A 23,304-nucleotide genomic window follows, 5' to 3' on the forward strand; every position below is an offset into this window, starting at 1 on the left:
GAAAGCAATTCCTGGGAGGAGGCTTTGGGCTCATCCTGTCAGAAGGAGATAGGGAAAAGCTCCTTAGGAGGTGGCTCTGGGGAGGGTTTGGGGTCATTTGGGGAAAACTATGCAAGTGAAAGAGGGTTTCTGATGGGATTTACCGTACCCTCCTCTCTTTCTCAGGAACAGAAGTTTACACTGCATTTTGATTAATCTGCCCAGTTGTAAATCTGCAATTTGTGCCTTCAGGAGTCTCCTTTGTCTTAAGTGATGTGCTCTGGCTGGAGCACTAACAAACCCTGCAACCTTGGACAGGTGAGTTGACTGCCTGTTGCATATGTCACCACGTCTGTTAAAAGGGAAGAATCTATTAATACCCACCCTAAAGGATTATTTAAATATACATGAGATAACCTGAGTGTTAGCAAATACTCTGTGCTAGTAATAATAACTACTAGTGATCATTTTTCTCCCCTACGAAGAGTACACTATGCCCAGAAGTGGAGAGTGGAAATCTGAAAGTTACGAAGGGAGGCTTAAGGTGGGAGAACTGTGAAGCATTCTTCTCTGGACTTCCCTGTGGAGGACATGTGTGTAGTCAGTCATCTACATCACCTAAAGGAGAATCAGAGTGCTAGGGCGAAGAGAGAGAGCAAAACAGGGACCGACTTGGTGGCACAGAGTTAACACGCTGTGTAAGCCCTGTCGGATCCATAGGCAGGGTCGCTGGTCCAAGTCCCCAGTCAATCTGGACATGTCAGGCATGGGGGCCCAAGATCCTGACTGACTAGGAAGGCTGGGAGGGAAATCACAGTGTGTTGAGGGTGTTTGTTTCCCTGTTTCTCTCTCTGTCTCTCATTCTTATTAATTAGTAAAACCTTAAGAAAAAAAAAATGCAAAGCAATTACTATTCCATCTTGGGCTTCCAACATAAGCTTGGGATGCCAATCTCAGAAAATGGGAAACTGGTGTCGATAGCCAAAGCTTTTCATTTGCAAGAGTTAATTTTGTACGTGTTGTGGAGGGGTGAGGGCTCTTTAGATTCCAAACCATAAAGCTCTGTTGGAGGTGAGAAGTCATGTTTGTGTTATAATAACCATTTGCAGATGGAAAGTGGGAAACTCACATAACACCCTCCACATCAAGACTAGACAAGACTAGGGTGCTCACATAACCCAAGGCCAACATGGGTCACTGTTGACTGAAAAAGGGGATATTATTAGTCATTATGTTGGGGATCAATGAGTAGGCCAAAACTGACCTGGGCAGATCAGGCATAGGGCCACCTAGCCAAGGTACACTGGCTGGGATAGGGGGAGACCAAAGCCAGAGACGGAGAGAAACAAGACCTAGGGCACTATGTGGAGGAAAGCAGGGTCGGTAGAATGAGCTCCAATCCTTTGCCAACATCAGGGGCTGTCCTGAGAAAGAAAGGACTAGCAGGGCATCTATCAACACTACTAGAGTAAGCCCTGCTGTCACCTGCCTGAGGAGCCAGATGGCCTCTGGGGACAGCCTTCCACCATAGCTGCTAGCATATTGCCTGTGCATTGTCCAGCGGAGGTGACAGTCACTCCCTCCCACCACCTTAACTTTCTACTTGGACATTGTCTTTCTTAATGGTTCAGACATTCAGAAGCCTCCAGGAACACAGAGACATGGACTGGGGAGGTCCCAGCATCCATATTTGGATGGAATTAGACCATGCTGGAACCCACACCCTATAGAACAGATTTTACTGAAATTTTTTCAGCCGTGGAAAAATGATAGCAGCTGCAAAGGTGATGATGAGAGGTGGGAAAGTATCACCTTAAAAATGGGGAGGCCTTGGGACTGGCAGTTAGTGTAATGGCTATGTCGCTGATCTCCCACATAGTCGACTGTGGTTCGAGCCCGGGACCTGGTGGCTTAAACTCACGTCGGGCATGTGTGTGTGTGTGCCCAAGAGCTGGAGAGGAGAATGGAGGAGAAGGGATTGTGGCGTGGCCAACCCCCTAGGGTGTGATTTCACACTTTCTGTCTCTCTGTCTCTGTCTGGCAAGCGCACGCACCCTATAGCAAAAACCTCTCCAAAAAACAAAAGGAGGAGGCCTTGAGACCAGCAGTTAGCGTAATGGCTATGTCGCTGATCTCCCACATAGTCGACTGTGGTTCGAGCCCGGGACCTGGTGGCTTAAACTCACGTCGGGCATGTGTGTGTGTGTGCCCAAGAGCTGGAGAGGAGAATGGAGGAGAAGGGATTGTGGCGTGGCCAACCCCCTAGGGTGTGATTTCACACTTTCTGTCTCTCTGTCTCTGTCTGGCAAGCGCACGCACCCTATAGCAAAAACCTCTCCAAAAAACAAAAGGAGGAGGCCTTGAGACCAGCAGTTAGCGTAATGGCTATGTCGCTGGACTCCCACGTAGTCGACCGCGTTCGAGTCCGGGACCTGGTGGCTTAAATGCATGCCGGGCACGTGTGTGTGTGTGCCCAAGATCCCGAGAGGAGAATGGAGGAGAAGGGATTGTGGCGTGGCCAACCCCCTAGGGGGTGATTTCACACTTTCTGTCTCTCTGTCTCTGTCTGGCAAGCGCACGCACCCTATAGCAAAAACCTCTCCAAAAAACAAAAGGGGGAGGCCTTGGGACCAGCAGTTAGCGTAATGGCTATGTCGCTGAACTCCCACATAGTCGACTGTGGTTCGAGCCCTGGACCTGGTGGCTTAAACTCACGTCGGGCATGTGTGTGTGTGTGCCCAAGATCTCGAGAGGAGAATGGAGGAGAAGGGATTGTGGCATGGCAATTCCCCCGGGGGGTGATTTTTTGCTTTCTGTTTCTCTGTCTCTCTCTGTCTATCTGGTGAACACACACGCCCTATAGCAAAAACCACTCCAAAAGAAAAAAAAAATTGGGGAGGCCTTGAGATCTACCACAAAAATCTTAATGTGAGCTTCCCCCCACCTAAAAGTTGAACATAACTTAGCTTAATATGAGTATATCTTTCAGAACTGATGTGGACAAAAGAAAATAAATATGTGAAAATAATCAAAGTGGGCTTTCAGGTTGTGGATAAGGGTTTTTCCAGAGGTTACTTTTCCTGCCCCTCATAATTTCCCAGAGATAAACATGAGCATTATATGTCGATGGCTTTACTCTGATTTCAGCATTGTTCAGTCTTATTTGACCTTAAGGATATTTCTTACTGGCTCTAGGCTGTTAATATTCATAATCACCCACTCTTGTAACTACCAGAAACCTTTCGGAAAACATTTCTTAGGGTGAATTATGTATTTATATGTAAAGCACCAGCAAACATCCTTATGGCCATAACTTTTGGGTGTTTCCAAACTAGATTACAGTAAGACAATGTATTTTATTCAGCAGATTTGTTTTAATCTAATTATGTAGGTGAATAAAAATTACTGCATGCTGGTGCATCTAATGTAAGTTATCTATTATTCACACCACATTTACTTTTAATATTCATGCAGATTCCCTTTGACATAACCTACTGTGTCACAGTTAATCCAATAAAGATAAAATATAGCTCAGCAAAACACCAGTCGATTCCAGCTTTCTGGTAATTATTAAAGACTATTTCACACTGGTTCCTTCAATCAATGTATTTCCCCTTGGATATGATGGTGCTCCTCTTTGAAGCTTTCAATCCTCCCAATGGATTCAGAGGAACACTCAGGCCCCTTTTCCGTCTCTAGGTCTCAGAGGTAGTTCAAAGAGCACAACAAGGCTTCACAGGTTTATCCTCAAAGGCTGACACTGTCTGTTTGATGTATGGGGACTTAAAAAGTCATCCCTGGCAAAGCATGTGTTTGCTACCAGTCTATCGAATCAGCCATTTATCAACTTATCTGTATTCACCCAGTGCACCTGCTAACAGCTCAAAGGAGAACACACACTGTCTCCTGCTGGACTGACTATTGATTTGATTCCCTCCTCTAATTTTATATTGTTTTGCTGTTCTGTGAATGAAGCAACTCCTTTACTAGATGAAATGAACATGGAACCCGTGAATTGATGGCCTTTGGTTGTTGCGTTCAAGAGCCCAGAGGGCAGCAGACAGCTGGGCTGACAGAGTGGATCCAAGTCTTTCTGTCCCAGCATGCCTTGCTTTGCACTTTCATCTTCATTGTATGGGCCCCACCATGAAATTGCAGGGAGATCAGTAGGAATTCCCAAACTCATAATCAGAAACTGTTAATAGCCAATATCTGCCAATGTATGCAAATGGAACCCTGGGTTAAATATGAAGATACACCAGTTCCCTCTCACTCTAATCACTTTACTTCACCTCAACCATCTCCTTGCTCCATGGAAAGTTTCCTTTATTTTTTGTAATCCTGATCACGTGATTCTAGCTGAGACTTTTTCCTTTCCACTTCTCTGTCATTATCTGTTTTTAATTAAAATAAAATGAGGCTACTTCACTGCATCATGAAAATTATAATCATTTATGAAGGCTTTCCTCATTAATTTAATCTCCGGTGTGGTCATATAATTTAATATTATAGGTAACGGTTCAACTATAGAAAAGACGATTTTGATGGACTATTGTATAAAAGGACAATGACAAGGTCAATTTTTTTTTTCTGTGCAACATCAGATGTTTAAAGTGGTTGCTGTTTAGGGATGGCGATAATTTGATTATTTTAGAATACATTGTAACATGAGGTGGATCTAAGAAATTATGGTTTGTTCCTTGTTCCTTTTCTACTTCTACAACAAATCATTCTCCTCCCTTTCTCAGCATTTTGGTGAACTTCATGAAGGTTCTGTCTATGCTGCTCTCTTTTTGCCTTCTACACTTTCCCTGCATGAACGGATCCAGTCTGGTTCCATCATCATCTACATGCAGAAAACTTCAGATCTCTCTCTCTAGCCATGATATTTCTATTGAGCATCAGTCCCTAGTTCTCTCTTTCTGATGAAACTTACCATTTACACAGGTTGCAGTCACCTTACGCTCAATATACTCAGTATAGAATGTATATTTTACACCTAATGCCTTCTGAATTATTTGTTAGTAGCACTGTTAAGTATCAAGTCCCTCACCATTGGAGTTGACACTCCAGTTACAATTCATTTCCAAGTTGCATCTACTACATTTTTCTCGCATCTACCACCTTCTCTAAACACCACTGTCGTAGATCTGTCTCAGAGCCCTGTCACCTCTAGCCCTGATCAAAAACAAAACAAAACTAAACAAAAAACAAAAAACACCTCCAGATTCACCATCCACCTTCTTTACAATTGTTAGTGTTTTAGTTTAAAATGATATTTAGCCTTTAAACTCATTCTGATTGTTCCCAACTAACTTCTTTATTAAAAAGCAATAAGAAAACCCAATTGCTTGCTTAAATTGTTTTACTCTTACCTATTTGCTTTCAAGATAAAGTTAACAATTATTTGGCAAGGCATACAAACTGGTTTTAGTCAATTTAGTCATTCAATAAGGACTGGTTTCTTTTTAGTGAGCATTGATAGTTTCAGTAGGTAAAGGGATACAGAGGCTATATTTTTCCCCTCATAATCTCCTAACCAGGTGGCACATTTCATTCAAAATCAGTCTCAGGTTAGATTTTGCCACACTCATAATCTTAAAGAATGACAGGGAACTAGATCAATGGAATATACACACACATACACACACATACACACACACACACATTAACACACAACGGAAGAAGTTTACCAGTGAAAGACTATCAATAAGAGAACTGATAAAATATGTACTTTAGCAAAAATAATATATTCCGGAGGATAATCTGTGAAATAAGAAATAGTGAGCAAATAAAATAGTATATGTGCATAAAAATGTAAGTCATAATTATCTCTATACAGTATAGTAAAATAATGTATACTTTGTGGGTTTAAAAGGGCAAAATTTTGGAACCGGAAAGTAGTGCAATAGTAAAATGAAATGTTTTGAGAGACAATCTCACATGAGAAACTTCCTAGTTCAAGCCTGGGGACCTTCCTGAGTATGCAGAACACATGCTTGACTGTGATCTGGAGCTAGCTAAAGGCTGGTGTGGATTATGGCATAAAGACCCTGTTAGGAGTGATCTCTCCTCTCTCTCTCTCTCTCTCACTCTCATAATGTTTATTATCTAGATCAGGTAGAGCAATATGTAACACACACACACACACACACACACACACACACACACACACACACACACTCACACACACACACACACACACACATAGCTGATGGATGACAATTTGACCCTTCAGAGCAGTGGAGAAAGATTGACCTCACCAACGAACAGTGCTGGGTCAACTGGATGTCCTCCTGAAATAGAGAATGATGCTTCATTCCTCCCTCAGACCACTACCTAAATCAACTGAGAAGGATTGCACATTTAAATGTAAAAAGACACTTTTAGAAGAGATATTCCAAGAGTGAGAAGCATTTAATGTGTCCTTGTCACTCTGAGATGAAGGAGACCGTGTGGAGGATTGAGAGAGCTCCAGGAGCTGAGGGAAACTCCCAGCTGACAGCTCACAGGAAAGTGGGGAGTTCGGTCCCACAGCCATTAAGAACTGACTTCTGCCCTCTACCAGAATGTGCCAGGCGCAGTTTCTTTTCCTGAACTTTGAGGTAAGATTTCAGGGCAACTGATACTGATGTCAGCCATGTGAGACCCCGAGTAGAGAGACTAGTTGAGTCCACTCAGGCTTCTGACCTACAGAACTATGAAGAACAAATTTGTGCTACTTGTGTTTTTATTTAAGTTTTATTTATTTATTTCTTCCATGAGAGAGTCAGAGAGAGAGAGACAGATACCTCCAACAGGATTCCAACACCACGACCTACCCCCATTCCTCAGCCAGCCTAGCTCATGGGCATATGTGTACCTGGTCCAGGGAGAACTCAGGGAGTTCTCCGGACTTGAACTGAGAACATTCCCATCTGTGATTGCCTCACAGAGCCTAGTGTCTTACAACTGCACCACCATTTGTTCCATTGTAAACTGCTAAATCTGTGATAACTTATTATGGCAGCAATAGAAAACAAATACACTTATTAAGGAGAAAATGGAGAAATAAATTATTATAAATTCTTAGAATAAATTCTTATTATAGAACAGGGCCACCAAACTATGGTTCACAGGTCCATTTTGACCTGTGCTTATTTTTATAAATATTTAGTGGAAAGGAACCATGATTATTTATTTATGTATGAGGGGTTTTCAAAAAGTTCATGCAAAATGCCTATTATAAAAAATAATTATGCATGAATTAAAATTTGTTCACATCAAAATAAACTTGTACTTTGATTCCATTTCTCCACAAACTTTCCAAAGTCTCATATTATCTTTGCCTGCTTTCAAGCTATGGCAGCAGCATTGAGCAGTTGCCATAGGGTCTTCATGGCACAGAAAACTGAAAATATTTACTATCTGACCCTTAACAAAAAGTTTTGTTAACCTCTGCAATAAAATAGAGAATTGCAATATAATAGGTACAACAGTAACATGGATGAATGTCACAAACATAATAGTGAAAGAAGCCAGAAATAATTCCTACCGTGATTTTCTTTGTATAAAGTTTACAGGAGAAAAGTCATCTCTGCTTATAAGAGTCAGAATAGTAGTTGTCTTTGAAAAGGCAAAATGTACCCAGCTGGTGACTTTGTTTTTTAAAATGGCTAGTTCCCGCCTGGCTGACTGTGTGGTTCAAATCCCAAACCTGGATATTTGAAATACATCAGGGGTGGGAGGGGGGTATATGTTCCTAAAATCCTGAGAGAAGAATGGAGGGGAAGTGGTTGTAGCATGGTCACCCCCCTGGAGGGTGCACTCTCACTCTCTCTCTCACTCTCTCTCACTCTCTCTCTCTCACTTTCTCTGGCAGGCCTACATGCCCTATAGCAAAATTTAAAAAATAATTAAAAAGAAGAGAGAAAGAAAAAGAAAAGGGGAAAATAGCAATTTAAACTAAAATGTAAGGGGACTTCTGGGATGTTGATAATGTTCTATTTCTCTGTCTAGTTGGTGGCTAAATGGTTTTGTGAAAAATCCATGAAACATGAACTTTCTATATATGCTATGTACTTCACAAAAAGGAATGTAAAACCAAATGACTTACTTAGCCATTAAGACTATTTAATTTAAAGATCCTTGGAAACATAGAATCTAAAACTCAAAATAAGTTGTATTTAGAATGTCTTCTAGTGTCTATACAAAACTTCTGCTCATTCCTAATGCCCTGCTACTTGTTTTCAACCATCAACTGGGAACTTATGAAAAATGAAGATCTTGTGGCCAGCAAATGGCGCTTGCACAGAAGTTAAGCTGGTCTTATCCCATGGGACTCAAGGTGCATTGAGTCTTGGAACAGCATCACTGAGAACACATGTGTATGCCCAGGGTCCTGGGGGAGGGTGGAGAGAAAGGGATTGTGGTGTGGTCGTCTCCCCTAGGGGGTGATCTCCCCCCACGCCCCTCTTCCAGTGAACACAAACACACCTTGTATCAAGCTTAAAAAAAAAAAAAGAAAAAAAAAAGGAGAATCTTGAAGTGGTAGTTAAGGTAGCTGGATCCCACATGGCTGACGGTATGGTTCTCGTTCTCGTGGAAGACCCAGTAGTTTGAAAAACCATGCCCAGTGCATGTGCATTTGTGAATGCCCAAAATACCAAAAGGAGAAATGGTGGAGAAAGGATCATGGTATGACAAGACCCCATGAGGATGTGTGAGGGAGTACTTTCCCACTTTCTCTGTCTTTCTGGCAAGTGCATGTAGCCTCAGACAAATTATAAAAAGAAAAAAAAAAAGAAGAATCTTGGCCTCATCCCAGATGTGTTGAATCAGAAACTGTATTTTAATCAGATCTCAAGTAATTTCTTTACATACTAAAGTTTGAGAAGTACTGGCCCTACAGATCTGCTCTGTCACTGTTGCTTCTCCTTCTTACACCTTATACATTCCAGGATGGTTAAAAATGCAGCTTTTGGCAGCTACCTCCCATCCCCAAACTTCTCACCTGCACCTGGGAAGGACTGCTCTGGCAGTAAACATACCTGACTTTGCTGCTTTGGCTAAAGTGCTCTGGTTTTTGCAGTAGCCTGGTATCAGAAAACAAAGATGGAGGAGCTCACCATTCCCTCATTTGCATCTGCATGGGCAAAATGGACCCCAGATTTATCTTTATTATAACACTAAGGCGAACAGATATGGAAACTTATCTGTAATAAGTATGTCAGCCTCATTCTCTGGCACCATCCATTTCAGACCTCAGAGGAATATCAACATATCCCTGGATTATTTTTATAATCCCAAAGGGTCAATTTTTCATCTTCAGAGAGTCAAGTAGAAAAAGTTGTCTCTGGAAGAATAAGATCTCCATTACACAGGAAGTAAAACTGGGATTCTTCTATGGAAGACTGAAGAAAGATTACATATCACAAACTTGGTGGGGGAAAATAATAACATTCCATTCCACTGGAAAACAAAAGGGGAACTGATTTCTGCTGAATAATAGTTCTTATGTTAATGTCACAAAAATTGAAAGTTAGAAAAGGAATGTTCGAGATTTTTAGATGAGTAGCCTGTGATCTGAGGGCTTTTCTTCTATAGTTCTTACACATAGTTCAACTTTAAAATAGTCATTGTACTGAACAATTGTGTCATTTGTTGTTCTTCCCCATTTTGAAATCCTTTGTGTTGCTGGAAAAATAAAATCACCCAAATACAAAATTTATATAAAAGCCCTGGAGGTGAGGGAGGAGAGATGTTGGAGGAAAGTAACTAACCCTGCTGTGTTAAGTTACATAACTAACATGCCATGAAAACATGATTCCATTGTTTTTTGATTTTGTGTTTTGACATACAAACCCCCAGTTTTGCTACACCTTCAGAAAAGATCTGGAATGAATGAGTGACTGACTAGGTGAGTTAGTGAGTAAGAAGTGAGTGAATGAATGAGTGTGAGTGTGTGTGTGCTTGCTCTGAAAATCAATGAAATACATGTAATTACATATTGGGGTCAAGAAGATAAGATTTGGGGCATGTGGGAGAGTAAGACCCATAAACAGAACCATACTGAACACAGGCTCAGAGCTTCATGGGCTTCCTGGAGCTTGAGTGAACATAATTCACTATGGGAATTACTGGCTGTCTATGGAGAATGATGGACTCAGAAAGTCAGGGTTTGAAGAAATTAGAGAGTAGGATAACTCCAGCTAATGTACACACCTGCAGCTGAAAAGACAAGCATGAATGTTGCTGCACAATGTTCTATAACAGTCAGGGCCAGCTGGTGGCATGGTGGTTAAGGTGCTGGATTCCTACATGGCTGACCATAGTTTGAGCCCCAGACCAGGCAGTTTGCTTTCTCACTTTCCTCTCTCTCTCTCTGGTATGTACACATGGCCTATAGCAAATTTTAAAATAATAATAAAAAATAAAATTAAATAAATATTTAAAAAGATAAGTAATGGTCATATTTCAGGGTATGAAGTTACAGTGGCTAGATTTTCTGTTTCTACTAAAACCAGCAAAAATGTCTTTTATATTCTCTCACATTCAGGAAGATGATATTGAGTACATTTAACCTATATACTGGGATGCATCTTATTTGCGTTTAATTATTATTTTTAAAGAGAAAAGGACATATTTAAGTATGTCCACCACTTATATTATGCTTTTCATATTCTTTAAAATATTCCACATTAAAAGCTAACATAATATTCGGGACCAGCAGTTAACGTAATGGCTATGTCACTGAACATCCACGTAGTAGACCGCGGTTTGCGTCCTGGACCTGGCGGCTTGAACTCACGCCGGGCGCGTGTGCTTGCATACCCAAGATCCCAAGAGGATAATGGAGGAAAAGGAATTGCGGTGTAGCCATCCCCCCGGGGGGTGATTTCTCGCTTTCTGTCTCTCTGTCTGACGAGCACACGTGCCCTAAAGCAAAAACCTCTCCAAAAAAAAAAAAAAAAGCTAACAAAATATAAAAGTGTGTGCTGGTTTTACTGGTAAGGGGTAGTCAATTGTTATAAACAGAAAATCCACATTTCTTTTTTTTTTTTTTTTTGAGAGGTTTTCGCTTTAGGGGGCGTGCTCGCCAAACAGACAGAGAGAGTCATAGAGACAGAAAGCGAGAAATGACCCCCCAAGGGGAATGGTCACACCGCAATCCCTTCTCCTCCATTCTCCTCTTGGTATCTTGGGCACGCAAGCACATGTGCCCGGCATGAGTTCTAAGCCACCAGGTCCGGGATGCAAACCGCGGCCACTATGTGGGAATCCAGTGACATAGCCATTACGCTAACTTCTGGTTCCCGAAAATCCACATTTCAACATTATACGAGGAAGGACACGCTTTTGAGGTGAATACTAAAGGCATATATATATTTTCTAAAGGCATATTTTTACCCATAACATCACTCACATTGGTAGTTTTGTTAATCAGCATAATGATGCTAGAAATAAATTTTTATTGAAGAAACTGGTTACTTCTTTTCTTTTCTTTTCTTTTCTTTTCTTTTCTTTTCTTTTCTTTTCTTTTCTTTTCTTTTCTTTTCTTTTAAGGTTTTTGTCATAGGGTATATGCAGTAACTGGAGAGAGATGGAGACTATGAGAAGGGAAAATGAAAAACTACCCTCCAGGGGGGAATGGTCACACCACAATCCTGTGTCCTCCATTCTCCTCTTGGAATTTTTTTTTTGGAAAGGTTTTTGCTATAGAGCACATGTGCTCGCCAGACAGACAGAGAGAGACAGAGAGACAGAAAGTGAGAAATCCCCCCCCCCCAGGGGGGATGGCCATACTGCAATCCCTTCTTCTCCATTCTGCTCTCGGGATCTTGGGCACGCACGCATACACACCCGGCGTGAGTTTTAAGCTACTGGGTCCGGGACTCGAACTGCAGTCAACTGTGTGGGAGTCCAGCGATATAGCCATTACGCTAACTGCTGGTTCCTCCTCTTGGAATTTTGAGTACATAGGCACCTGGTGTGATTTTCAAGCCACCAGGTCCAGGACTCAAACTGCAGTCAGTTATGTGGGAGTCAGAGCATCAAACACTATGCTACTGCTGGCCCTGAAACTGGTGATTTCAAATCAGCCTGATGAATATTAGAAATGGGCTGTCATTTTTGCTAAAGAATTAACTGTATTTAAGACATGTGTACTGGCTGAAATATTTAGGAGCACTTGAAAGTCCAGAGAGTTTGAACTTCTTCAAATTTACACAACAGATTGTATAACTAGTTAGTGTCAAGTTGCTAATGGATGTTTGCTTACTAAGTACCTGCGCTGCTTTGCTAAGACTCGTTTATTTAATATGTGTCTGTATATGTGGCAGCCTTTTGTCTGAGACTTAGTCTAAGGGCGTAACTGCCCTTTTCCTAAGTTAAGAATTTCAGCTGCTAACATTTTCTCTTTTCTGTTGAGAGCAGGCTCATGTACTCATCAGAGAAAGACAGAGAGAGAAAGAGAAGGAGAGGAGAAAGCAGCCCCCACCCCATGGAGAGTGGTCACTGTAATCTCTTCTCCTCCATTTCTCCTTTTTATTTTTATTTTATTTACTTATTTTTATTTTGGGCACACATGCACATACATCCAGTGTGTTTCTCAATTTGCCAGGTCCAGGATGTGAACTACATGGTCAGTCTTGTGGGGTTTGGCTGCCTTAACCACCAGGCCTGCAGCCAGCCTAGCTACCATGTTTCGAAAGAAAATAACTAAGAGTTGTTCATGGCCAAAGTTGCTAAAGACACTTTTTAATCATTTGTGAAAACCTCATTTACATATATTTTTCATTTTTATCAGTGTTCTTTCACCAGTCTATTGATATCTCTGGGAAGAGAAACATGTCTAGACCTTGGAGTTGGGAACCATGAGTGGTATCCACTTTTGGCAAGTCCCTGAGCGACAATAGCTATCATTTCCCAATTTGGTTTCCTGATGCACTTCTGCCTGCTTAGACCCATCCCATTAGTCTCCATCTGTGGGAATATGAAGATTAACCTTGCTCAGTCTTACGTTAGAGATTTAAATTGGAGATCAATTTCCTTTAGGGAAGAGATCATCAATCAATGTCGACCTTTTATTTATGCAACACCCACTATATCCACAGTATTGTAAGTCCTTGGAGAATGATCAAAACTGGGTACATTGTTGACCATGATCTCCCAAAACTCACCATCTGTAGGGGCACAGAAGACTGGGGATATTTAGTTTCACTACCTGAAAATAACCTTTAGTGACAACTGTCTATGGCTTCACTGTTGAGGCCTCTGATCTAGAGTGGATTCCCTATTTTCTTTCATTCCTTTCTTCCTCCTTCTTTTCTTTTCTCTATCCTGCCATCTCTTCCTTTCTTCCTTCATTTTTATTCTTTCTTCCCTGCTTTAATTCTCCTTCCCTTCCTTCCCATTTCCTTTCTTTCTTCTTTCTTTTGTCTACAAGAGTTTGTTTGAGTCTTATCCCCAAGAGAGCAAAGCTTTTAATCTATTGTTTTTGTATCCTGTCTCCTCATATTACAAAAGTTAAATAGCTTCATTAAGAAAGATCCGTTCTGGGAACCAGCAGTTAGCGTAATGGCTATGTCGCTGGACTCCCACGTAGTCGACTGTGGTTCGCGTCCCGGACCCGGTGGCTTAAAACTCACGCTGGGTGCGTGTGCGTGCATGCCCAAGATCCCAAGAGGAGAATGGAGGAGAAGGGATTGCGGCGTGACCATCCCTCCTGGGGGGTGATTTCTTGCTTTCTGTCTCTATGTCTCTCTCTGTCTGTCTGGTGAGCGCATGCGCCATATAGCGAAAATCTCTCCAAAAAAAAAAAAAAAGAAAGATCTGTTCTCAGGGACTAGTAGGTGTAGGTGGTGTGGAGTTTAAGGTGGCTGGCTTTCACATGGCTGACCACAATTTGAGTCCTGGACCTGACAGCTTGAAAATCATGCTAGGCAAACATGTGTGAGTGCCCAAAATTCTGAGAGGAGAATGGAAGAGAAAAGATTGTGGCATGGCCATCCCCTACTGAAAGTTGATTTTCACTTTTCTTCTATTTCCTTTCCTCAGCTCTCTCCTCTTTCAGTAAGCAAATACCCTATAGCAAAATCAATCAATCAATCAATCAATCTGTTCTCAGGCTGGCTTCGTAGCCTAGTGGTTAAAGGAACCAGATTCTACATAGCCAACCATAGTTTAAGCCCCTGCTCTGGCAGCGTGGGGAACATGCTGGACACATGTGTGTGTGTTGCCCAAGGTCCTAACAGGATAGAGAGGTGAAAGAGGAGGGATTGTGGTGTGACCTGCTCCATTTGGTGGGGGGAGCAGCTAGTGCTTCTTTCATCTCTCTGTCTCTGTCCAGTGCACATGTCCTCTGGCAATTAAAACAAACGAACAAAAAAACACTGTTCTCTCCTATCCCAAAATAGGACTGTTGGATGCTTGGTTTTGAGTATTTTGTCTTTGAGCTTATGCTAAGAGCAACTGGTCATTCTGCTGTCTGAACTCTCCTATTCATGGGAGCACATTTCTCTTATTTCGCTAGTTTAGGACCCAGGAATTTTAGGATTTGAACCTTGGCTCTATCACATCCTGATTCTATGGGATTAAACAAGTTGTCTAAATTCTCTCAACTCTAGTTTCTTGACCCATAAACTAGATGTGGTATTACTTACTCCATAATATACAGAGCATTGTCTTCAACCTTGGTTATTGCCATCACTTCTTTCTCCTACTTTACTTTGTTTTTAACTTTTTTAAAGTTTCTTTATTTTTCTCATGAGAGAGAGATAAACACTGTCACCAGGGTCTTATGCCATGATCCCCTCTGAGCCCTGATAGCCTGCCAGGATCATAGGGGCATATGCCTAACATGAACCCACAATGTACCAAATGGATTCAGCTTCAACCTGAGCAGCATGTTATAGCATGTTCCTCATGCTTCTTTATCTGTACACTTCATTATACTGGGATGACCTGCCTGGTTCATCCATCAGGTGGGAAGGAAGGGAAGGAGAATTAAAGCAGGGAAGAAAGAATAAAAATGAAGGAAGAAAGGAAGAGATGGCAGGATAGAGAAATGAAAGAAGGAGGAAGAAAGGAATGAAAGAAAATAGGGGATCCACTCTAGATCAGAGGCCTCAACAGTGAAGCCATAGACAGTTGTCACTAAAGGTTATTTTCAGGTAGTGAAACTAAATATCCCCAGTCTTCTGTGCCCCTATAGACAGTGAGTTCTGGGAGATCGTGGTCAACAATGTACACAGTTTTGATCATATATTTTCTCTCAGGAGTTATAAATTTATATAATAGATGTTCTAGGATATATTTAGGTTCCAGATCAATGCCTATCTGTGGGGAGGATTTAAACATCCTATACATCAAAGTGCCTAAGATTTTAGGACCTGGAGTCAAAAAGGCTAAGCTTCAAATGCTGACTGTGCTGTTTAGTACCTGTACAAATTTGGGCAATTTTAACAATTTTGAATCTTAAAATCCCACCTACTTCTCTAAAGATGGAGATTTCCTGTAGTGGAATGAGTATGGCTTATGGCATCAGAAACAAAGATTCAAATTTTGCCTCTACCATTCATGGAATAATGATTTGGAGAAAACATTATATTTTTTCTGCCTGTTTCCTTATATGTAAAATGGGAATAACAATGCCCAGAGAGTTGTAGTAATGATTAATGAGGTAAGCTCTTTTAATTTATTTTTCTTTTATGAAATCTTAGAGGTAACCAGCTGCTTCAGGAATAAGTTGAATATCTCCTTCCCAGACACTGACTGAAAGAAACTCTTTCACGTGGATGGTCTGCAAACTTTATTCTTTTATATGTGTATGGCCACAGAAGACACTGCTGACACCCTTAGTGAACAGTGTAAGGATCGTGTGGTATGAATCAGTGGTAGGAATGGCAAACAGGCTGTCTTAACTCATCTCTGTGTCTGCCAGCTCCCGAGTAAGGAGCATTCCTGTTATAGACCAAGGAGACATGAAGAAAGGAAGTGAAAATCTGTTCAAGGTTGTATTGTGGTTGTCAATGTTCCCAACTTGGGTATTATTAAAAAAATTTTTTTTTTACCAGAGAAGGATATTCCTGGACTGGCTTATTATTGTGCTCTGCCTCATCACCTGAGGCCCCCAAAAGCCAGCAGCATCTACATTTTCAATCTTTCCCTCTTAAAAACAAAAGCAAAAACCAACCAACCAAACAAAAACATCAGTTTTTCTGTGAGAAAGCCCCTAAATGAGGAAGGTAAGAAGCTCAGGACCAAAGTATTAGATATAAGTGTCCTCTCACTCAATGTGCCCTACGACACAAATGTCAGCATATTGCTTGAAAGAAACACTATATTTTTTTAAAGATAAGGAAATAAGGACAAAGCCACAGGATATGATAAACCTTTGTCTGAAAGACTGAAGGCTGGCAAAGAAAAACATCAGGAACAGATTGCAAAGACAAGGGGCTGTCCTTTTTCAAAACTTTTTCTATGTCTAACTCTGAGTCTAGTTAAAAATAGGATTTTCTAAGAGTTGCAAGTATGATCAGACTTTTTAAAAACCAGGTTAAATGAGATAACAATTTATTTATACCTTTAACAGCAAAACACTTTGTAAATGTTATTTCTAGCTCCTGGGAGGATGCCTCACATAGAGTTAATCACTAGTTAGAAAGAGTCAAAGAAAGAAAGAAGGATGAAATCTCTTTTCCAATCTGCTTTTCAAGGCACTTCTGGCTTTACTGGATCTCTCTCATTTTTTCTAGCTTTCATGCCTTCTCTTATGCACTGCTCCTGAACTCTCTTTTTAAACTTTTTTCTCTCTCCCAGAGCAGCTGCTTAGCCCAAACTAATCAACAACAATAACCAAAATCATTTGTCTTTAATTGCTCTTGTTCCTGTCTACTATGCTGCTTCCAAGTTCCAATATGTTTTTTCCTCAGGTTCTTCCCTGCGAAAAACATGCCTCATAGAATGATTTTCATTGTGATGAAGTGAGGGGAGCAGAGAATACCTGAGAGTCCACTCAAAGCTGTAGCTGGTTCCCAAAGCAAGCTTCTTTCAATGTTAGGCTTGCCAGCTGGACATGAATCTTTGGACAAGACTGCCAGTGGACTAAGGAAGCTGTGTGAGCAGAGAGGAGCTATAACAAGATCTTTCTTTCTGTTTAAGCTGAGCTTCCAAATAGTTTCTGCACAAAGTGTCTTTAACATCTGTAATGTTTACTTTTATGTGTCAACTTGACAGGGCTAAGGGATGCCCAGATCATTATTAAAACATAACTTCTGGTTGTGTCTGCGAAGGTAAGAGACTAGCATTTGAATGAGTAGACTGAGCTAAATAAAGAAGATCCTCTCTCGCTATTGTGAACAGGCAGTGTTGGGGCCCCAAGTAGAACAAAATGATGGAGGAAGGGAGAATCTTTCTCTTTCTTCTTGATCTGGGACATCTATCATCTCCTTCCCTCAGACGTAAGAGCTCTAGGTTCTTTGACCTTTGCGCTTGGACTTGGAGTTAGACTTTTAGTTCCCCTCGTTCTCAGGTCTTTAGACTTAGACTGAACTACAATACTGGTTTTTACTAATTCCTTAGCTTGTAAGTGCAAATCATGGGACTTCACAGTCTCCATAATTTTGTGAGCCAAATCCTTATAATAAATTCTTCCCTTCCTCTCATCTATCTGTCATCTATCTATCCTCTATCTATCCATATCTATCAATCTATCATTGCCTGTCTTCTATCATCTATCTCCTACTTATTCTATTTCTATGGAGATCACTGTCTAATAAAGCATCATACTGATTTCAACCCTTAATAAAACATTCCTGCATGGAAACCTAGAACATTCCTGGTTCAGAAGATATTCCCTTCTGATTGTGAATAGAATATGAAAAAGAAATGTCTATATTCAAGAAAAATGTTATAGTTAGAAATTCACCCCAAACTTAAACATTGCCAAATACAGAGACTATGTGAAGAACAATAATGTAAATGCATTTATATTGAGAGTATATCCTATCTCAATAGAGAATCTCAGAATGTTACAGCTCTGTATTTTACATTGGAGGTATAAATTCAAGTATCACTAGGGATCAATTACATAACCTAAATGAGAAAAGTGATGTGGCAGGAAATGTGGCACCAGGAGAGAGCAGACAACTAGAGGGGCAGATGCAAATCCACCTGATGTTCAGGTCATCAAATCCTACTTATTAGGAGATGCTGGGTTCTCACATGAAACCTTTTTAAATATTTCAAGCTGCTTAAACAAACAAAAAGAGGATGATTTGTACTAAATGGTTGCTGTGTTGTAGTTGCTAATCTAGTTAATATTCATTTTGAAGGCAGCTGAATCTCAGCAATGAGAAATGACAACTACACTAAAAGCTGTCAGAGACAATTGTTTTAGATGTGTTTGGTGGTAAGGTTCTAGTCTAAAATTCATTGAATAAAACCAAGCCCATGGCCACTTAACTCCTAAAAATATACTGTACCTAGAAGCTAGGTACAATAGATCAAATAATTACTCTCAATTTCTCACTCCCATACAAATAGTCTTATATATTCATGATATTACCATGGCTCATGGGGGCTGGGTAATATATTTGCCCATCCTTGACTGGGCTTGACCTTGTGATGTGCTTTGGTCAGTGAGATGTTAGTGGATGCACTGAAGCAGAGGTCGGAAATGTGCTATGATGGTTGGGCTTGCTCTTTTCTGCTGTCACCATGAGAATGTGCTCTTAGTTGATGCTGGCTAGCAACACAAGAATATGACACAGAGTCAGCGTAATGGCTATGTTGCTAGACGCCCATATAGTTGACCGTGGTTTGTGTCCCAGACCCGGTGGCTTAGAACTCATGCTGGGTGCTTGTGCATGCGTGCCCAAGATCCCGAGAGGAGAATGGGGGAGAAGGGATTGTGGTGTGGCCATCCCCCCTGGGGGGTGATTTCTTGCTTTCTGTCTCTGTCTCTCTCTGTCTGTCTGTCTGGCGAGCGCACGTGCCCTATAGCAAAAACCTCTCCAAAAAAAAAAAAAAAAAAGAATATGACACATCGTAATGGCTATGTTGCTAGACGCCCATATAGTTGACCGTGGTTTGTGTCCCAGACCCGGTGGCTTAGAACTCATGCTGGGTGCTTGTGCATGCGTGCCCAAGATCCCGAGAGGAGAATGGGGGAGAAGGGATTGTGGTGTGGCCATCCCCCCTGGGGGGTGATTTCTTGCTTTCTGTCTCTGTCTCTCTCTGTCTGTCTGTCTGGCGAGCGCACGTGCCCTATAGCAAAAACCTCTCCAAAAAAAAAAAAAAAAAAGAATATGACACATGAATCTGCAATCTGGAGCTAAGTCCATTCAGACTAACTGACTTCTAGCCAGTGTGCAGTGAACAGAAAATGATACTTACTGTTATATGCTTCTGGGATTTTGGTGGTTGTTGGTAATGAGAGCTGATGAATGTATACACTAAGGACTGTACTTCTGTCCAAATCAGGGGAAATTTGCATTCTTAATGGAACTCCAATTACTACCTCTTCCACACAGACATATGACAACATACCACAGACTGCGTGGCTTATCAAGGTGTCAGCAGAGCTGGATTCTCACATTAGTGAGCTCTCTTAAATATTTCCCTTGGAGGCCCAGCTGCAATGACACAATGGTAGCATTGCAATGCTGAAAGCCATATAGAAGATTGGGGTTCATTACCTGGGTTGGTCATGCCTCTGATCTTGCCTGGCTGAGGTTGTGGGAGGGATTGTGGCATGAGATCCTGTTGAGGATGCCTCTCCTTATTTTTCTCTCTCTTGCTTTCTCTCTCTCTTTAAAAAACATTTGTTTTTCTTTTTTTGGAGAGGTTTCTTTTTTTTCTTTCTTTCTTTCTTTCTTTTTTTTTTTTCTTTTTTTTGGTAATAGGGCACGTGTGCTCGCCAGACAGACAAACAGAGACAGAAAGCGAGAAATCACACCCCAGGGAGATGGCCACGCTGCAATCCCTTCTCCTCCATTCTCCTCTCGGGATCTTGGGCATGCACACACATGTGCCCGGCGTGAGTTTTAGCCACCGTGTCTGGGACTCGAACTGTGGTCGACTACGTGGGAATCCAGTGACATAGCCATTAGGCCAACTGCTGGTCCCCCAAAACTTTTTTTTATGGAGAATAAAGAGAATTTTCCCCTTATTCACTCTATGGTAAACATAATTTTTAAAAATCCTTTTTCATTGGATCTACCTCTCATAGTTTAACATCTTCCCAAATTATAATTCTGATAAATAAACTTTTGTATTCAGTGGTACCCCACTTTAAAGTTCAGTCCAGTCTTTCTTTTCTTTCAGAGAAACCATGAGAGCAGCCAGCCATCTTCATATGGAGGGATCTTGAATGTGGACAAAATTGGCAATTGTTCATAGACCTGGGACAGACTCAAGGCAGATGTGTGACATCACTAGGACACTTCAGTGTGTCTCTCATGACACAGCAGTGGTAAGAGAGGAATGAATATTGGGTAGACACCACGAGTAATGGGAACACAACCTGTTCTTGCTGATAGTAGAACACCTACATGAGAGGAGGCACAGAAATGTGGCTGGTTGCTGATGCCATTGTTGAAAATAATGCCCAATGAGGCCAGTTTCCCACATTGTTAGATTGCCAGAAATCACTAGAGATGTTTCTGCCTTTTCTGAATAGCAATGACTCTCATCTTGACCTGTACTTCCAAATCATATAGGAATCTTTCTTGTTCATACAACAATCCTGACCAAAAGTCAGAATCATTAGAGTGAAATTCAGGCACTGGAATCTTTTTTTTTTTTAATAGTTTTACTGTATATTTCATTATTCAGCCAAGTTTGAGAACTAGTTCTCCAGATCCTTGTTGCTCAAAGTGTGGTCAGTAGATCAATGGCATTGAAATACCCTGGGAGCCTGTTAAAAGTACAGAACCCCTGGGGCCAAAAGATGGCTAAGTGGTTACGTTGCTGGACTTCCATATGGCCAATCGTGTTTTGGGTCCTAGATCTGGTGGCTTGAAACTCAGGCCAAGAGCCTGTGCGTGTGTGCCCAAGAGCCTGTGCATGTGTGCCCAAGATCTAGGAGGAGAATGAAGGAAAAGGTATTGCGGTGTGGCCATCTTCCATTGTGTGTGGGGGGATGGTTTCTCACTTTCTCTCTTACTATCTCTCTCTCTCTGGTGAGTACACATATCCTAAGGTAAAAACCTCTTTAGAAAAAAAAATATATGCGTATATATATAAATATATATACATATATATTTGTATATATATGTATATATATACTCTCAAGCCCTACCCCCAGACCTGCAGCTTCAGAATCTGTATTTTATTAAGATCCCCTGGAAATTCCTACCCACATTAACATCTGATGAGCATTAAACTAGCTCAGCTGTTCTCACCTTTGGCTGCAAGTTAGTGACAAAGGCATGGAGAGCTTGTAATGCGCTGGGGCTCTGGCTGCACAGCAACCTAGTTCAGTCACACTGTGGGGTGAGCACCAAGAATCAGGATATTTTTTAGATCTCTTTGGGTACTTCAAACTTAGAACCATTGTTGTAAGCTCTAACATTCTTCTCCATTTGAAACACATTCTCTAAGCCCTCAAATGCCAGGGCTTAATGGCTCTGTGAGCTATGAGGTCTCCCAATGCCACAGAGACAAGCAGATAAGAAGCTACATTAGAGTATTTATGGAGCAATAGCTGTTAGGCCTTCTGTACTGCATAGAGGCTGCCTCATTGCAGAGTCACTGTGGCTGGTGGGTCCTAGAGGTCCTTGATGTGAATTCTAATTAACAGAGGGTCAGAATGGGGGGCCCAGATATTTTATTAGGACCTTCAGGAAAAGTCCTGCCAGAAAGATATCTGGTTCCTCCTGCAGTTAACCTGGAATGAGCTTGACCAAGTTCCACTTGTAGACAGACATCTCAAATTGTGAGGGCCTAAGGTGACTGTAAATGACTTAGGGATTGTAGAAACTTGTTTGATGCTATTGAATTTTCTTAGTCAGATTATATAAATTTACTACTTTTGATAAATTTCAAAAATTATTTTGTTAAATGCGCAATAACACAAGTTCTAGGGGTTGAATCGTGCTTTTCTTAAAGAGACATGATATGGGCCAGCAGGTGGCATAGTGATTAAGGCACTGGACTCCCACATGGCACCCACTGTTTGAGTTCTGGACCTGGTGGTTTGGAACTCATGGTGGTGCATGTGTGTGTGTACCTAAAATCCTGAGAGGAGAATGGAGGAGAAGGGAATTATTGTATGGTCATCCCCCTTGGGGGGTGAGTTCTCATTTTCAGTTTCTGCATCTCCAGCAAGCACATCTACCCTATAGCAAAATCTCTCTCTGAACAACAAAAAAGGTATAGTCCTAACCTCCAGTATCTCCAAATGCAACCTCACTTGGAAATAAGGTCTCTAAGGAAGTAATAAAGTTAAAATTAGGTCATTAGGGTGTTCTTAGACATGTCCTTATTGAAAAGGGAAGTTTGGACACAGATGGGCATATACAGGGGGAAGATGCTATGAGGATACACAGGGAGAAGAGAAGATGGTGTGTAGAGATCCTTCTGTAAGTCAAGAAATACAAGGATTGCTGGCAGACACCAAAAAACTAGAGAAGGTAGAAAGCTGTTAGAGCATGGCCCGCCAATCCCTTGACTTCGAACTACTAGCCTTCAGGACCCTGATACTAGAGTTCTGTTGTTATAAACCACCTGCCTTCTGGTTCTTTGTTATACCGGCCCTAGGAAACTAATATAAGTAAGGCTAGAAACGAATTACAATGCCATTTTCCAAAATGAACCTAAAGGGGAAAAAAAATAAAACTAGAAGAAGAAATTATAGAACTGAATAGGTCTTTTGAAAGATTCTTTTTGCTGATAAACATAAGTACATATGTTAAAATAAAAAAGCTGAAAAGCTCTTTGCTTAAAGATGTGATATTTTCCAGCCATCCATGAATGGAACTTAAAGCCATTTGTGGAAATGTGTTTTCCTCTTAGAAATCATTAAAACATACATTGTTGCTCTTTATGCTAGCTTTATGATGCATGTCTGAATTCCAAATTAAATATTGTTTAGATGCTTATGCTCCAAGAATTGCTTGTCAAGGAGACCTATGACAGGGCAGAAGAGTGCCTTTTTATACCAAGGCAGAGAATTATTACTCGATGGGCAAGAATTCATTTTAGAGTAGGGTTTTATGACAATATCAAAATATTTTGATAGCCAGAAGACTGGGGATACAGAAAGTCCTCTGTTCCACAAACCCTAATAGCAAGTACATTCACCAAGAAATTAGACACTGCCTTTTAAAACATGCTCATACC

General features: G+C 41.1%; 1 long non-coding RNA gene across 1 annotated transcript in view; it reads left to right on the forward strand.

Moving 5' to 3' along the window:
* Positions 1 to 23,304, forward strand: part of LOC102495252 (uncharacterized) — a 66,816-nt gene that overhangs the window by 95 nt on the left and 43,417 nt on the right. The window contains exons 2-3 of the long non-coding RNA XR_334101.2: positions 166 to 297; positions 20,287 to 20,434. This is a non-coding gene — a long non-coding RNA (uncharacterized LOC102495252). The remainder of the gene's footprint in view (positions 1 to 165; positions 298 to 20,286; positions 20,435 to 23,304) is intronic.

Source organism: Tupaia chinensis, unplaced genomic scaffold (assembly GCF_000334495.1).
Source record: "Tupaia chinensis unplaced genomic scaffold, TupChi_1.0 Scaffold000147_1, whole genome shotgun sequence".
Taxonomy (NCBI): Eukaryota; Metazoa; Chordata; class Mammalia; order Scandentia; family Tupaiidae; genus Tupaia; species Tupaia belangeri.